Genomic DNA, 18,628 nt, shown 5'->3' on the forward strand with positions numbered 1-18,628 from the left:
TGTCACCCAGGAATGCTTAGGTGAGACCTCACAGAAGACTGGAAATTCTGCATTAGAAGCTTTATGACATTTTAGCTATGGTTGTCAAGATTTCTCATTTCAACTGCAGTCTGGTAAAGCCTGAGGAGAAAAGGTTGTGAATAATTATTCTAAGTCTCGAGTCTGTAGCGGACTTTGTGATTTTTTTAGATTCCCTTTATGGTCTATTTCACTTTGGTTTCTGGGTAAATATCAAGCCAGCAGAAGTGTGAGGTGTACAGAAATTCATCTGCACAAACTTGAACTGGAAGCTCCCATTCCTGGTTCATTTACTTGTTCATTAATTTGTAAAGAGGGCAGACGCCTCCTCCTGATTGCATCCAAGGGCCTTTCACAGTAAACACCGTTAAGCAGAAGACTGTGTAATCCTGCCAACCTTCTGTCATTTCTTTGTTCTGAGTTCGTATAAAGACACTGGATTTCATCCTATGGACCTTGGCTTCTTCTAGAGCCATTTGGTAAAAAGATCCTAGTAAGACTTCTTAAATAGAACAGGCATATTTATGAAGGGTACAGAAAAGAACGATAAGAAAAAAGAAGAGGGAAGATAAGAGAATCTCAAGGAAGGGATGGCTCTCCATGCCTGATGCATCAGAGTCATGATGGATACACAATATAACACAGTATATGAGAAAGGCATAGGTTGCTGATAACAATAATAGCTAACATGTATTGGGTTTCTAATACATCATAGACATTGTATATTTGTTCTTTAATTTAATCCCTATGAAACCTTAGCTAGATAAAGAAAATCAGCCTAGGTTCTACAGTTTAGGAAGGACTCAGTTATATCCTGCTCCTGGGCCAAGTTTTGGCCACTCTGGTTTGCTGCCACTTAGATAACAGCAGAACCCGGATGTCCTGAAAAGGCAACAGGACTTAAAGTTTAGGAGCAATGCAAATTGAGAGCCACAGGCATAATAGAAGGCACAGGGCAAGTTCCCAAATAATGAAGAGTTGCCCATTCCATTCTTCTGTGTTAAAAGTAAATAACGAGCAGATCTACACTTTGGAGATGACAGCCAAGAAGTCTAGACAAATGTAAGCATGAGGCATCCACTGTTTTTTTGTTTTTGTTTTTGTTTTGAGACGGAGTCTCACTCTGTCGCCCAGGCTGGGGTGCAGCGGCATGATCTCAGCTCACTGCAACCTCCACTTCCCAGGTTCAAGCGATTCTCCTACCTCAGCCTCCTGAGTAGCTGGGACTACAGGTGTGTGCCACCATGACTAGCTAATTTTGGTATTTTTAGTAGAGACAGAACTTCACCATGTTGGCCAGGATGGTCTCCATCTCTTGACCTCATGATCCGCCTGCCTCGGTCTCCCAAAGTGCTGAGATTACATGCATGAGCCACCAGGCCTGGCCGGCATCCACTATTAGCATCACTTGTCACCCTCTAGATCCAGCTTGATGATCTGCCTTCAAGCTTAGAGAAACAAATGCTTTGCCCAAAGTCTTACCACTGACACTACCACCACCACCACCACCTCTTACTTGGAACAGCTGCTAATGCTAGGCTTCATTATGGTCTCATAGCAACTCATGATTGGTTTCTTCTCAGAGTCAAAGCTAATAATTTAATTTGGAGACTCATTTTTGTGAGGGCAAATTAGACACAGCTTAAGCATCCTTAACTTATTTCTAAGCACCAGTTGGTAATAATAACAACAATAATAGTTGATTGCATTGTAAAGCACTGTTTGTCTGCATTAGAGTTATGTCCACTGGAGGTTCCCAGAAAAAGGTAAGGTAACAAGGCCCAATCCTCATATAGCTGCTTACCTTCTGGCTTAAGACTATCTCTCTTCTTTAAAATGTATGGCTGCTTCTAACTGGTTATAGTCTCTATGAGAAAGAGGATGGCTTGAATCTTTATTCTGTATTTAGTGGAAAGGCCAGGAACCTAGAATCCAAACATCCCAGCTCTTCCACTTAAAAGCAGTGAGATCTTAGACAATTGATTTAATCTCTCTCAGCTTCAATTTCCTTAAGTCTTAAATGGGATAATGATCCCTACTTTGTAGAGTTTCTGTAAGAATGAATGCCTAATCAAAATAGGATCTGATATTATTATCATCATCATTATCAATATTATCCATATGATTTTGGGCAAATGTATTTGATTTGAGTTGGATTTACTATTTATTATAGTCAAATACATATACAACATCAAAATTAGATGTATTCTACATTGCTAAAACTGGTAATAGCTTTTGTTTAGAATTTAGAAGCAGCAAATATCTAAAATTTCTTGGAAATGCATATAAAGTAAATTCATCCTGTACATTTTGGTTCTTTGACCAGTAATTAACATTTAGCTTTATGTTTTCTTATTCTATGAGTTTAGGGTAATAGCTTAGGAGGTATATGACCCAGCCTACTCTGGTCTTACTGCTCCTCAAAAATGCCTGGTTTCTCACCAAGTTTTATTGCTTGAGTTCCCTGTATCTGAGGGATCCCTACCATTCCCTATAAGCAGCTCTCCTCATGTTGTGGACCTCAGTGCCCACCATCTGAAAGCATCGTTTCTTTCTTTTCTTATTTGGTGTCATCTAGAATGTAAGCTTCATGAGGTCAAAGGCCTCATCTTTACTCTTCACCATATATCCCTGCTGCCTAGTTGCTCATATAATAAGTGAATATTTGTTAAATTAATGAATTGACAAATGACAAAATGTCAGTGTTGTAGAGGAGCTTGTAGGTCTAATAAAAAACCATTTTGTAGAGGGTAAAATCAAAACATAAATAGATTAAGTACTTGCCCAAAGTCAATTAATATGTGACACAATGAACTCATGTCAGTTTACTGCTCACCAATCCCATTGGTCATTGTTTTATTCAGCTTTGAAATATTTGACCAAACTACTAGTTGCACAACTTTCTTTTCCAAGTTTTCAAATTAATTTTGATATTTTGCATAATATCTCTAAATATTCTTTTGCAAATAGCTTTATCATTAGTCAAGCAGTATTCAAGAATACTGAAGAAATTTAAAATCTTCTAAAATTCCACCACCGATCGGTAATAACTATTAGCATTTTGGTAAACCTCCTCCTAGATGTGCATGCGTATATGGGTACATTTTACATTTATATTTATTTGTATTTACATAAAATGATCTCAGGACATTAAGCATTTTTGTAACATCCTTTCCCTTTAGTAATATATCATAGAGATGGTTCTGTGTCAATAAATATAAGTATACATCATCCTTTTCTAATGACTCTGTGTTTTCCTCTGAATAGATGCACAGTAATTTATTTATGAGGGATCATTTATGCTTTTTTCTAGGAACTGTTAGAGAGCAATTAGAAACTCATTGTCCCTTTCTAAATAGCAACTTGGCAAGGTAAATACTATTAGACCCATTCTGTAGATGAGGTCATCAGAAGCCAGAGAGGGTTTATGACTTCCCTAATGGGATATGGTAGGTGCAGAGTGGCGAGTCTGGCCCACGTCTTCAGACTGTAAACCTCAGGCTTCTCACAGTACCTAAGCAAACAGTGAAACTCAGTGTGATCACTGTTGTGTAAGAAGTCTGCACAACATGATTTGAGAGCATGTGCAATGGAAGGATAAGGTTCACCAAATGGAAAGGATGCTGGAGAAGGTTCCAGTGTGTTGAAGGGAGACTGTGATTTTTCTGGAAGGATAAGGAGAAGCAAAGAATCTTGAGCAAAATGCACTGTGTCAGTACAAACATGGAGGTGTGCATGTGCAGGCTTTGTTCAGTTTTGGTTCCACAGTTTTTTTTTTTTTTTTTCCCCCTTTGGGAGTAACATTTACTGATCATATGGGCAATGCCTGAAAAAAGGGAACGATTAGAGCCAGAAAAATGCTTTGAATAATAGTTTTAAGTACTTTTACAAATGGCCCTTGAGGAAACTTGGATCTCAGTCAGCCTGGGAAGAATGCTACTGTTTTAACTAGTAATAGAGGGAGGGGAAAAAAAGCATCATAGGGATTGCTGGGGGGTTAAATGGGTCACAGAGTAAAAAGGAGCCAAAATTCAGAGCTCTGAGAGACACACATAGAATCTCCATTCCGGGAAACCAGACACGGAGAACTCTGGTTCTTTTTGATACAGAAGCCCGTTCTGTATATGGGGCCCTAAAATTTAAACACACATATAGCTTGCACATTTACAACCTCTAAAGGATTATGAATATCCCATTTAATCATTATGTATCTTAAATGAAGTTCCTAAAAGTGAGCAGTAGAATTGACTTTCAAAACAAAGAACAGAATTCCAGCAAAAATGGATAATAGCTGATGCTGTTTATCCATAATGCTTTGCATTTACTTTGAAATATGTTCCAAAAGTTTGTAGAGCGATGCTGGCAGCAAATGAATCTCAAAAATTCTTTCTACTATATTTTTCAGGATAGGGGTTATATGACTACTTTGTCTTTCTGCCTCCTATAACCCTCTATGTTTCTCCAATTGCTCCCTTGGCAGCCATGAACCATCCATCAGGCACTTGACAATTGGCCTGGAAAAGATGACTCAAGCCTTAAGCCTTAAATGCCAAGTTTCTTTCCTCCATAGCTGAGGCAGACTTACCCATAAAGCCTGGACTTAAGAAACATACCTATGTTTAATCTACCTTTGTTCTTGCAGAACTGGCCAAAAAAATGGAGATTTTTATTTCTTCAAACAATAATAAGAGTTAACAATAGTGTATAATGATCGCTTACCAGTTAGAAGGTACAGTGGGAGATAGTATGAATGCAGATGTTATCCAGGCAGACCTTCCGAGGAGGTTTTACTGCATCTTGGTCCTGTTTATTCCTAAAATGTAAGCTGCCCAAATGCCAAAGTCTACCAAGCAAATGGCTCAGTATTCTAAGGAAGCCCAACCTGGATATGAACTCCGTATTGCACAGAATTACTGAGTTCCCTAGAATGCAATTACAGTGCTAATGGATGAAATGAGATAAATACCCATATTTTAAACAAAAAAATGCCCTATTTTTTCCATTCACTTTTCCTCAACCCACTTATGTAGTGAGTCACCATGTCCTGTTGTTTCTACCTCTTGTGTGGTCATAGGGTCAAGTAGTTAGTATTCAGCTTAAGATATTTGAGATTGTTATTAAATAAGGTGTAGATGTCTAATGAATGAAGTCCTTGTTTTTTTCACCAATTTATTCATCAAAAGTTGCCAAGGGCTGCTGCATACTAGGTGCTTTATTAGTTCTAGGAATATAGACAAATACATGCAGATTCCCTGACCCAAAGGAAAATTCAGCTTCACTAGAAAGGCAGAATTTAGGACAAATAATAACCACAGGTAGGCTGGGCGCAGTGGTTCATGCCTGTAACCCTAGCACTTTGGGAGGCCGAGGCGGGTGGATCATCTGAGGTCAGGAGTTTGAGACCAGCCTGGCCAACATGATGAAACCCTGTCTCTACTAAAAATAAAAAAAAAAATTAGCTGGGCATGATGGCATGTGCTTGTAATCCCAGCTACCCAGGAGGCTGAGGCAGGAGAATCGCTGGAATCTGGGAGGTACAGGCTGCAGTGAGCTGAGACCATACCACTGCAATTCAGCGTGGGTGATAGAGGGAGACTCCATCTCAAAATCATCATCATCATCATCATCATCATCATCATCATCATCATCATCATCACAGGTATGAAGAGACAGCTGTGGGAATCCGGAAAAGAAAGGGCTAATTGAACTGAGGGGTCCAGGGAGGATTTACCAAAGAAAAAAGTTAATAGTGAAAGTTAATGGCAGTTTTTCATAAGGAGAAGAGGTAGGTCATTCCTGGCATCTTCAGACTGGTATATATCCAGCTTATGTTTTCTTGTGGTATGCTGTGTTGGCTATTTATTTATATTTATTATTATTATGTTGGAGATATTGAAAGGACACAGAATTGAGTTATTCATTGCACTATCAAAATCAGTCCTCGCAATCCCATTTCTCCTTGTAACTTATTTAATTAGCTGTTCCAAATTTACTCTAATCCTTACTCAAAATCCCCTTCCTTCAAATGATACTCACTATAATGTTTTAAAAACGTATATCGTAGACATGCATGCATATTTTAAAAATATGTGGAGTTAAAAGTGTTTTAAATTGCATTCAACATATTGCACTGTGGCATAGTTCCACTTTCTATTTTTTATTTTTTTTGAGCCTGCTCTGTCACCCAGGCTGGAGTGCAATGGTGTGATTTTGGCTCACTGCAACCTCTGCTTCCCAGATTCAAGTGATTCTCCTGCCTCAGTCTCCTGAGTAACTGAGATTATAAGCACCCGCCATCATGCCTGGCTAATTTTTGTATTTTTAGTAGAGACGAGGTTTCACCATGTTGATCAGTCTGATCTTGAACTCCTGACCTTAGGTGATCTGCCCGCCTTGGCCTCCCAAAGTACTGGGATTACAGGTGTAAGCCACTGAGCCTAGCCCATATTTCCTCTTTCAGAAAACATAGTTTGATTTTTAAAACTACATTAAAAGTAAAATGTGCAAGAGTATCTAAAAATCATTGAGTACCCATGATGTTGAATGTTTTCTCTTTCATTGTTGTATAGAATTCTATTGTTTGGATCTGCCATGATTTCTTACATCCACTGTGTGTTGATGAATGGCTGAATTGTTTCTATTTTCAGCTTATCATGAATAGTGCTGCTATGAACATTCTTGTATATGACTTTTGATGCTAACATGTAAGTGTGAATTAAGGATTCCAGTTGTTTTCTTCGACACTTATACAGTCATTATTTTTAATTTATCACTGTGACTTTATTTGCATTTTGCTGATGATTAATGAAGTTTAACGCTTTGTCATGTGGTTATCAGTCATTCAGTTACTCTCATAAACATAAAGTTAAAAAAGTCAACAGAGAAGAGCGCATATTGTATTATATAATATATACAATGTTCAAAAATATCCCCACTAATCCCTAGCATTAGATGTGATGACAATGATTATCTTTGGGGAAGAGAGAGAGATAATTTATAACTGGAAAGAAACACTATAGCTTTCTGGGGTGCTAGTAAACTACTATCACTTCACTTTTGGTGCTGGTAATTCATTTGTGAGCTTTTCTGCAGATATATCTCAATAAAACCTAAACATTTACCTAAAAATTTGATAAGATGTAGATAACCCAAATAAAAGTGAGTAGACCCCTGCTTGTTAGTAGAAGGGGTAGACATATTTTTCCCTAGCTCTTTAGTTGTCTAAGGACAATTAAAATCCCTGGATGTTATGTATAAAACTGACCTAACAAGACTCTAAAAGGCAGACTGAAGAAAGCGGAGAGAAGAATGCACTCACATGTGCTTTCAGGACCCAAGGGATGACACATCGGTGAGTTCCCTGGATTTTCTTTTTGCCTTATATATCCCGGACTTGGAGATGAAGAAGCTTGCAACCCAGAAATGCCAGTGGGAACAGACCAAAAAAGCACTAGCAAAAGCCTGCTCTCTTTAGCCAATGGACCAAAAAAGGGAGCAGCAAGCAAGACTGAAACTTACAGACAACAATTGCTCTGTTCCAGCCAAACACGCAGAAAACACCATGGTTCTACACCGACCCATCCCAGTACAGGCTACATGGGGAACCCAGATTTTCACACTCATTAGGGTATAAAGAGGTACCTCAAAAAAAGTAGAGAATCAGGACTTTAATCCCCAGCAGCTTATCATAAGGCCCACCCATACTGTCAGTGGAGACCAATGAGGAGTGAGACTTTCATCTTTACCCAACAGTAAGAGATACCATCCTCCCCTAGTGGATCTGGACTTCAGCCTCCACCTGGCGGTAACAAGGTGGTGCCTGCCCCACTTCTCTGCAAGAGCAGTGTCAGAGAAAGCCAGCTAAAAGTAAAGACTCAGAGTCTTATGACATAATACAAAATAGTCCATGTTTCAATAAAAGTACTCATTATATAAAGAAACTGGAAGATAGCAAATGGAATGAAAAAAAAAAAAGCACTCAATGGATACCAACAGAAATGACAGAGTTGTTAGAATTACCCGACAAAGCTTTTTAGCCAGATGTGGTGGCTCATGCCTATAATCCGAGCTACTTGGGAGGCTGAGACAGGAGAATCGCTTGTACCTGGGAGGTGGAGGTTGCAGTGAACTAAGATCGAGCCATTGCACTCCAGCCTGGGCAACAAGAGCAAAACTCCATCTCAAAAAAACAAACCAACAAACCAACAAACAGAAAACGAATTACCTGACAAAGCTTTTAAAGCAGCATGATAAAAATGCTTCAGTCACCAATTACAAACATTCTTAAAACAAATGAATAAACAGAAAACCTCAGTATAGAAATAGTAAGTCTCAGAAAACAGATAGAAGACATAAAGAAGAACCAAACAGAAATTTTAGAGCTGCGTTCTGTAGTGGGCAAGTCTGTGCGAAACTACCTTCAAAGGCCAAGGAAGCTGAGAGGTCCAAGAAGTCTGACAAATCCAGTTTCTCAGAAAGAAACTTTCATCAGGAACTTCTGAACAGAAGCCATTGTCTCAGGCTGCGGCCAGATGACATGGTGGACCCCTGCACCACTAACCCCCAGACCAAGGTCTTATATACCATAGGAAAGGCATATGTAGGACAATTAAAGTTGACACCCCCAGAGGAAGGCAAGAGTGCTATATCAACCTGCCTAAGGACAACATTTACAATAACAGTAGATAAAGGAGAAATCTTAGAGGCACCCCTGCAACAGGGGTTAATCAGAAGTCAACGTGGCAGATTGGCATCCAAAATGGAGTTTATGTTCCACACTCCATTTCCCTCATCCGGCTCTTACAATCTCATGCACCCTCCTCTTCCACAATGGTCCCAGAGCCTTTAGGGAGAATGCTTGATATTGTACAGCATTTAATGTGGTGCATTGGCAATGGAAGACAGATTGGGCCCTGTGGGATTCTAAATGAGGAAGATTCATAGGCTTTGTTGAATCATCTTCTAATCTTTGGAATACCATGATTTTGGTTTTCTCAGAAGAAGAAAAACAAGATAAATAACATTAACATGCACACAAGGATTACCAGAAAAAAAAAAAAAAAGAGCGTGAAGAAAAATAAAACTTGGTTCTTAATTTAGATAATTGTTGGAGCCAGGAAATAATTCAGGATTCAGTTCAAATTGTGGGCAAATAATAACAAGTCAAAAACAATGATTAGGGCTAGAAACAAATGAAGGATTTACTATAGTTTTCTTCTGAATAATTTCTTTCCCCAATTGCTCCATTTCTAGCAAGGATAAATCATATGTTGACCAAAAAAGTCACAAATTTATTGATTTAGAAAGGAAGACTTTCTTTTTAAAAGAGGCCACCACAATGTGCAGGTGGGAAGTGAAGCCTGCAGCTGAAATTGAAAAGCAAATGCTTCAAGTGGGGGCAGAGGGAATAAGAATTTATGTTGAGCAGGGTGGCCAAGTATAACATATTCAACAGGTTATAGGAGGTATGAATATTCATGAAGGAGTGACATGGGCATGCATAATAGGCTAACATGTATGCAACATGCATCCCATGTTCACCTTGGGGTGGAGACTCTACATTTAAGTGTATTACAGTTAGGCCCTTTACATCAAAATGTGAAGCAGAGAACTTGAAGGCCCTTTGTGACAGCCTCTGTAGACTAGCCAATAAGAGTCCTCCGTCTCTTATTGGGAAGGAATGCTGGTCATTTGTTGCACTGAAACCACAAAAAGGGAGGGGCAGCATAAGGCAATTAGTTGATATCAGCAGTGGACCCAACCTTTTAGGGCTGCTTTCTGTTTACCCCTTAGGGGGAAAAATATTAAAGGAGATTAGTGAGGAAAGGGGTGTGTGATAAGGTGTGTGTGACCTCCCTTCCCATCATGGCCGGGAACTTAGTTTTTTTTTTCTTTTTTTTTTTCTTTTTTTTTTTGAGACGGAGAGTTTTGCTCTGTTACCTGGGCTGGAGTGCAGTAGTGCAATCTCGGCTCACTGCAACCTCCACCTCCCAGGTTCAAGTGATTCTCCTGTCTCAGCTTCCTGAGTAGCTGGGATTACAGACACACATAACCATGCCTGGCTAGTTTTTTTGTATTTTTAGTAGAGATGGATTTCACCATGTTGGCCAGGCTGGTCTCAAACTCCTGACCTCAAGTAATCCACCCACCTTGGCCTCCCAAAGTGCTGGCATTACAGGTGTGAGCCACCGTGCCCGGCCAGACACTTAGTTTTTTATGATTTCTTTGTTGTTCCCTTGGCCAAGAAGGGGTTTGTTCAGTTGGTTGGGGGGACTTAACAATTTTGTTTTTATTTCTCACATAGTAGGACGAATTTATTTGAAAAATAAATATTAGTCATTTGAAAAATAAATATTAGTCTCATTATATTTGGCCTGATCATTTGTATAAAGTGCAGCAAAAATAGTAGCTGGCCATATTGACACTTTTAAAGATGCCTTTGCTAGAAATTTTTTATAAGGAATCTCAGATTAGACTTTTACAAGCCTTGATTCTAACCAAGTCAATGATTCTCCATCAGACTGTGCCTGTAATACCTGTATGAATGGTTGAATTCCTTTCCTCTAAAGGTCCCAAAATAACGTGAGGTTCCTGAGACTATCAGAAAGTCACATTCTTTTCTTACCACAGGTCACAAGGTGCAAGACCAGTCTTTCCAAGGGGCTTTTTATAGGCTCTATAAAGTCAACTTCAGTTCCTCAAAGCAGTCTAGTCATATCAAAAAATATGGCACTCCAGTCAAGGCCTTTGTAAAATAACCAGTGTCTCTAATTGTGTCCTTTCATGAAAGAAAACAGCTTCTTACTGAAATTATGTAAATAAATTATATTACCATGACAGAAGAATACTCATGAATAGTCTCCAAATTTTGCAGAACTCAGGTTGAGAGAAAGGTAAATTTTGCTGACAAGAGTATACTTTACTCAGTCATTGTAAACTCTAAATAGCTCAAAAGAAAACAAGGTTTTCTTGACTCTTATTTAATCAGATAGTAGCCTTCCAAAGAGGATGTTGTCTGTTCATCTTGGTACTACTGCTAAGTACTAGACACAAGCAGGGAGAAAAAGAGGCTCCCTGTTTGTGAGTATCTCTTCTTTGCACTTGCCAGGTAGCATTGATATAGGAGTTAAGAAGAAATCACTTAGGCAGATAGTAAGGGTGTGGGAGCACTCGGTAAGGCTTTTCTTTTTAATGAAAAGCAGCCCCGAATCATTTTCTAACAAAGAGAAGCCTGTAAAGTCAAGCTGCAGACATAGACAAGCAAGCTAAGAGCTTGCACAGGTCAATGCCAGCAGGAACTAGAGACTAGACACGTTCAAGATGGTGGCTCCATCTTCCCTTCTCTTTGCCAGCCATGTGTACCATAAAGAAGAGACAACATGGCAGCAATCAACCGGAAAGCCCATTTGCGTAATAAGATTAGGGTAGGGCGACCCACCTTCACTGTGCTATGTAAACGTCATACCTGATTGAACCAATCTACAAGCCCTATGTAAATTAGACACCGCCTCCTCAAACTGGGCTATAAAATTCGAGGCGTTTGCCACCTGCCGGTCTTTTCCACTTGAAGACCCCTCTCTCTGTGGAAAGAGCTGTTTCTCGTTCTCTTCTCTTCTGCCTATTAAACCTCCACTCCTAAACTCCTCATGTGTGTCTGTGTCCTAAATTTTCCTGGTGCACAACAACGAACCCCAAGTTTCTACCCGAGACAACATAGCCTCTTCAGCATGATCCTATATAAATAATTTCCATTTTATTATGAAACTCTTCTGGGCACTGCTATCCCCATTAGAGGTTTCTATGACATCATCTGAGATAACATCGGTATTTCAGGTGTCAGGATCTTTTATATCTTCAGGCACAGGGGTAGCTTTAATTAACATCCCATAACAAGGCAGTTAATTCCCCTCAAGTGGAAATTCTCCAGTCCAAAGTGCCAGTAGCCATGGTTGAAAAGGGCTTACAAGTTTTTCTCATAACCCCAATAAATACAGAACAAAAGGCTATCAGGTGGAGAATTTGTTCCTACCAGCACTTCAGCTTCTACTCGATGCTTTGTGGGCTTGGGAAATCTTATGGATTCCCATTTAGCATGTCCAATTAATATTGCTCAAAAGAAGGGTTTACATGCCCTCTGTTCTGCAGTACTAGGTAGGAGAAATATTTCCAAGTTAGACACAATGTTCATTCTCATAAAATATTTAGATAAAAGAGACAAAACTACTATACATAAAGCCTGCTTAAATAGTCCAACTTCCATAAACCTATCGGTTCTTACATTTTTATGTTCTAGTCTTAGGAACTTCACTTCTTCACTACCAGACCATTTACTGGCTCTTGTAAGTCTTTGGGTTCCCAGATGTGGTTCAGCCAGGGAACCTGGGCCCTTTTGTCAATTTTTGCCTTGATTAGCCCGCCTCAACATTGTCCCCAAGGAATTGTTGGTCAGCTTTCTCATTGTGTTCTTTGCCTTCTGATTTCTTTCTTTCTTTTTTTTTTTTTTTAAATTCTCCAGTCTGGGGTAAATACAGAAAACTAGTTTGGGACCCCATAATGTTAGGGGATGGGCAGGGGCTTCCTGTGGTCCACCTAATTTCCATAATGCTCTATTAAGACCTTTGTTTTAACCTCATCAATGTCTATTTTATTTGTTCCATTTTGTAATATCCATCTAAAGATTTTCACCTTGCTGTGATGAGTTATTTGACCTTCCCTTTTGCCTTTCCTCATTCTCTTGTTAATTAACCTAATGTATTTATTAGGATCTGTAACATCCACAAGGGGAAGCCGAGACAAAAAAATTGATAAGGCTTTTCTGATAGTCTTTTGGTTTTGTAGCAACAAGATTATATGAAGTGCCCGTGAAAGTAGGGCCCCCTTAACCATAACATTTACCATCACCTGGGTAACGGGCATATCCAGTAGGCAAATATCCCAGTCATCATGAAGCTAGTCTCACATGAATTGCATAGGAAGTGTTTTAGCTACTTTATCTGGGGTCTTCCGCTTAGCGTTTATAGGTGGAGTCAGGCAGACCGCCTTCTCAGGGTAAACCTTACAGTGGCATTTATCCAGTCCTGCAGGCTGGCTGTTCCCTTGGGAATAGTCTCCTGTGTCTGGACCACATTAAGCCATCTTTGATTGTTCAACAGTAAGCTGCTGGTCCTGCATCAACCCAAACATGCTCTTCCACTCTGAAGGATTTAAAAACAAAGATACTACCCCTAAATTAGTTACTCTCATAATTGATTTTAGTAAAGGTTATTCAGGAAGCTCATGATACCAATCTACAAAGTGGAACAATTCATTTGCTCTAGCATTATACCCTCTGGTTTCAATAGTTACTTGGTTTTGTTCTTCCCCTACATTGGCTGCCTTCTTGGTAACCACAGGTCCCAGAGGTACTTTCTGTTGTTCCTACATAATTTTGCTCTGAGGGATCAGCTTCGAGGCTAGTAAAGGAAGCTCAAACTCACTGAAATCCGAGCTTGGTTTAGCATCAAGGTCGAACCCAGCACTCTCATTTAATTTCATTTTAGCTATTATAGATAACAATAAAAAGCAGATTGAATATTTCAGTTTTTCTTATTAGTTTGCATTCCTTATGGATCCAGGGAAACAACTCCCTCAGAGTTGGATCCATCTCTAAATTCCACTGGTAACTTTTACCTTTAGCAACTGAGCAAAGCACAGTTGCAGCTCCATACCTTGGGTGACTATGTAGCCACCCAAGAATCAAAGGTCCTCATTCCCCACCTTTTTGTAAACTAGACAAAATTACTTTTCCTTTAGCAAAACCACATCCTCATTTTTTTCATAACCTTCTTCACCCCCCCCAAAAAAAAACTTACTTTCTTTATAGAGTCTGTATGTAGAATGGTGTCTCTTAGATCTAGTAGTTTTAATCACCTATAGTTTTAATTACCTATTAATTGCAATTTTATTTTACCAATAATTTAAAAACTATCTTTATTTACCAAAGATTACTAAAGGCATGTGAACTAAAAGACATTTGAGTTAGGTTCTATTTTTCTGATAAAATATGTGATTTAAGCATTTACTTTTCCTATAAGCTAATTAATTAGAGCTCTTTCACATATTTTGATAATGATATATCACATACATATAACATATATAAACATGTCAGAACACTTAGATGCCCCTCAATCAAGGAACCCATTTTTACACTGAATCTTGGTTCCCCAAAAGGAAAATGCTTCCTTGGCAATGCAGTGCTTCCATGGCATCCTCACTGCAATGGCATTCACCTGAGACTGGTGAGCAGCCTGACACCAGTGAGCTCACTCTGTGATCAGCCCCAGGGACTCCTATCCCTCAGTGGGACATGTTTCCATAGCCTCTAGATGCTCAAACCATACTTTTCTCATCTAAATGTGCAAATAAATGAGCAGCCCCCCCGTAGTAATAACTATTTACTATAAACAACCGCCATCAGCCGCCTCTAACACTGCAGTTCTCTCCGGTGACTCATGAGTCATTATGCACACACCAAGGTCAAGTCCTCTCACGGCACAAAGTAATCTCTAATACCTCCAAAAGCCAAAGAGATTAGTAATGCAATACAAAAGAAAGCAGAGTTTTAGACCTGAGAGGAATCTCTTTGCTTATAACTCTTGGGATCCCATGAGGGAAAGCAGAGAATCCTTCCAAAAGAGAATTCCGTGGTATCTTTTCCTTAAAGGATCCCAGGCTATTAGAAATTTTTGTAGGTTCTTTTATGTGGATGGAGGGTGTCAAGAGGAAGGAGAGACAGACGAAAGTAAATAGAGAAACATAATTTGGTCAAGTGAATTGTTTTACTTGACATACATGTTTTGCTTTAAGGCCTCTGTCCTCTCTCATATATATATACACACATACGTATACATATATGGCCTAAATATTAGTTTTAATTAAATCAACTTTGGACTACAGAGCTCTTAAAACATATTTTTCCTAATTGTAATTTCTGCTCAAGCTGTTTCACTTTTGCTTCTGCTGCTAGCTCTGGTTTTTTGTCAACAAATGGGCAGCCTTCAGAAGCAGCCAACTCGCTGTAGCAGCCGCTCTCTGCCCTGGGTCACCACAGTGTGATAAGATGTCTGATAGATGATTATCAGTTAATAATCACTCTAAATCTGCCAGCATTTTCTGGGCATCCTGTACTCGTGCACAAGTGTCTAAAAGGTGAGTCACACCACTCCACATAGAAGTGGCTGGCCACCCTGGGATTTCCCACACAGATGCTTCATTTCCTTTCCCCATTTCTTGGTCTCTCAGCTCCTAGCGAGCTCGCCACATGTTATGCAGTGGGCAGGTTTATGGAAACCTACCCCTAAATGCCAAGGAAGCTGAGGGGCCCAAGAGAGAGACTGAGAAATTCAGTTTTTCAGAAAGAAACATTTGATAGGGACTTATGAACAGAAGTCATAGCCTTGGGCAATGGTGAGAAAAGGTGGTGGGTCCACATGCCTTTGTCTCACAGAACTAGGGCTTGTATTTTGTATGGAAGGAATATGTAGGACAGTTAAAGCTGACCTCCAGGGAAAGGCAACAGTGCTATGTGGATCCGCCCAAGGGCAGGATTTATTGCTAAGATTGTTTTGACGTGAGGGCAGGATTTATGGCAACTAGATAAAGTAGATCTCAGGGGCATTTCCAGAATAGGGATTGATTGGAAGTCAACATGGCAGATTGCATTTAAGATAGAGTTGCTTTATCTTCCACAATCTGAAAAAATACAAAACCTGAAATAAAAAGCTCCATGGATGGTTTAAATAGCAGAAAGAAAATGCCAGGGAAGAATCAGTGAACTGAAAGTTATAATAATAGAAATTACCCAACCTGAACAGTAAAAGAGAAAGTAGATGGAATAAAATGGACAGAGCCTCGGGGACCTGTGGGTTTATAACAAAAGATTAACATTCACATCATCAGAATCCTGCAAGGAGTGGATAAATAGGATAGGGCCAGCAAAGTACTCAAGAAAACTATGGCTGACAACTTACCAAATTCATCAAGAGAGGTAAACCTTCAGATTTGAGAAGCTGAGAGAACCCCAAGAAGAAATTCAACAAAATCCATTTCAAGATATATCATAATTAAACTTATGAAAACTAAAGACAAATACAGTATTGAAAGAAGCCAGACACATATGAAACCTTTACCTATAGGAAAAAAAAGGAGAAACAATTCAAATGACAGGATTTCTCATCAGAAACCATGGAGGCCAGAAGAAAGTGACATATTTTTCTTTTTTATTATCTGTTTATTCATTTTTCCTTTAACTTTTGTTTTAGGTTTAGGGGTGCATATGCAGTTTTGTTATATAGGTACATTCGTGTCACAGGGGCTTGGTGTACAGATTATTTCGTCACCCAGGTACTAAGCATAGTACCAGAGAGGTATTTTTCCTGGTCCTCTTTCTCCTCCCACCTTCTACCGTCAAGTAGGGCCCAGTGTCTGTTTTTCCCCTCTTTGTGTCCATGTGTTTTCGTTATTTAGCTCCCACTTACAAGGGAGAACACATGTTATTTGGTTTTCTGTTTTTGCGTTAGTTTGCTAAAGATAATGGTCTCCAGCTCCAACCATGTTGCTGCAAAGGACAATGATCTCCCCTCCCCTCCCCTCCCCTCCCCTCCCCTCCCCTCCCCTCCCCTCCCCTCTCCTCTCCTTTCCCTTTCTCTCCCCTCCCCTCCCCTCCCCTCCCCTCCCCTCCCCTCCCCTCCCCTCCCCTCCCCTCCCCTCTCCTCTCCTCTCCTCTCCTCTCCTTTCCCCTTTCCTCCCCTCCCCTCCCCTGTCCTTTCCCTTTTTTTTTTTTTTTTTTTTTTTTGAGACGGAGTCTCACGCTGTTGCCCAGGCTGGAGTGCAGTGGCGCGATCTCGGCTCACTGCAAGCTCCGCCTCCCGGGTTCTCCCGCCATTCTCCTGCCTCAGCCTCCCGAGTAGCTGGGACTACAGGCGCCCGCCACCGCGCCCGGCTAATTTTTTGTATTTTTAGTAGAGACGGGGTTTCACTGTGGTCTCGATCTCCTGACCTTGTGATCCGCCCGCCTCGGCCTCCCAAAGTGCTGGGATTACAGGCTTGAGCCACCGCGCCCGGCCTCCTTTCCCTTTTTTTGAGACAGAGTCTTGCTCTGTCACCCGGGCTGGGGTACTGTAGAGTGATCTTGGCTCACTGCAACCTCTGTCTCCCAGGTTCAAACGATTCTCCTGCCTCAGCCTCCTGAGTAGCTGGGATTACAGGTGCCTGCTACCACATCGAGATAAGTTTTGTATTTTCAGTAGAGACAGAGTTTCACCATGTTGGCCAGGCTGGTCTTGAACTCCTGACCTCAGGCAATCTGCCCGCCTCGGCCTCCCAAAGTGCTGGGATTACAGCCATGAGCCACTGCACCCGGTTGCGATCTCATTCTTTTCTATGGCTTCAGAGTATTCCATGGTGTATGTGTACCACATTTTCTTTATCCAGTATACCATTGATGGGCATTTATGTTGATTCCATTTCTTTGCTGCTGTGAAGAGTGCTTCAATGAACATACATATGTATTTGTCTTTGTGGTAGAATGGTTTATATTCCTTTGGGTATATATCCAGTAATGAGATTGCTGGGATTCTGTTTTACATTCTTTGCAGAATTGCCACACTGCTTTCCACAATGACTGAACTAAGTTACACTCCCACCAGCAGTGTATAAACATTCCCTTTTCTCTACAACCTCCAGCATCTGTCACTCTTTGATTTTTTTTTTTTTTTTAAAATAGCCATACTTATGGGTGTAAGATGGTATCTCATTGTGGTTTTGCCTAATGGTTAGTGGTGCTGAACATTTTTTAATGTGCTTGTTGGCTAATGTACGTCTTCTTTTTAAAAGAGTCTGTTCATATTATTTGCCCACTTTTTAATGGGGTTGTTTTGTTTTTGCCTCTAAATTTGTTTAAGTTTCTTGTAGATTCTGGATGTTAGACCTTTGTCAGAAGCATAGTTTGCAGAAATTTTCTTCCATTCCATAGGTTGTCTGTTTACTCTTTTGATAGTTTCCTTTGCTGTGCAGAAGCTCTTTAGTTTAATTAGATCCATTTTGTTAATTTTTGCTTTTATTGCAACTGCTTTTGGCATCTTCGTCATGAAATCTTTGCCTGTGCATATATCCTGAATGATATTGCCTAGATTTTCTTCCAGTGGGTTTTACATTTAAGTCTTTAATCCATCTTGAGTTGATTTTTGTATACAGTGTAAGAAAGGTGTCTAGTTTTGATGTTCTGCATATGGCTAGCCAGTTAACCAAGCACCATTTATTGAATAAGGAGTCCTTTCTTACTGCTTATTTTTGTCAGTTTTGCCAAAGATCAACTAGTGATAGGTGTGTGACATTATTTCTGGAGTCCCTATTTGTTCCATTTGACTATGTGTCTGTTTTTGTATCAGTACCATGCTGTTTTGGTTACTATAGCCCTGTAGTATAGTTTGAAGTTGGGTAACATGATGCCTTCAGCTCTTTGATTAGTATTGCCTTGGCTATTTGGGCTCTTTTTTGGTTCCATATGAACTTTAAATAGTTTTTTCTAGTTCTGTGGGAATGTTTTTGGTAGTGTGACAAATAGCATTGAACC

This window comes from Macaca nemestrina, chromosome 2 (assembly GCF_043159975.1).
Source record: "Macaca nemestrina isolate mMacNem1 chromosome 2, mMacNem.hap1, whole genome shotgun sequence".
NCBI classification, from domain to species: domain Eukaryota; kingdom Metazoa; phylum Chordata; class Mammalia; order Primates; family Cercopithecidae; genus Macaca; species Macaca nemestrina.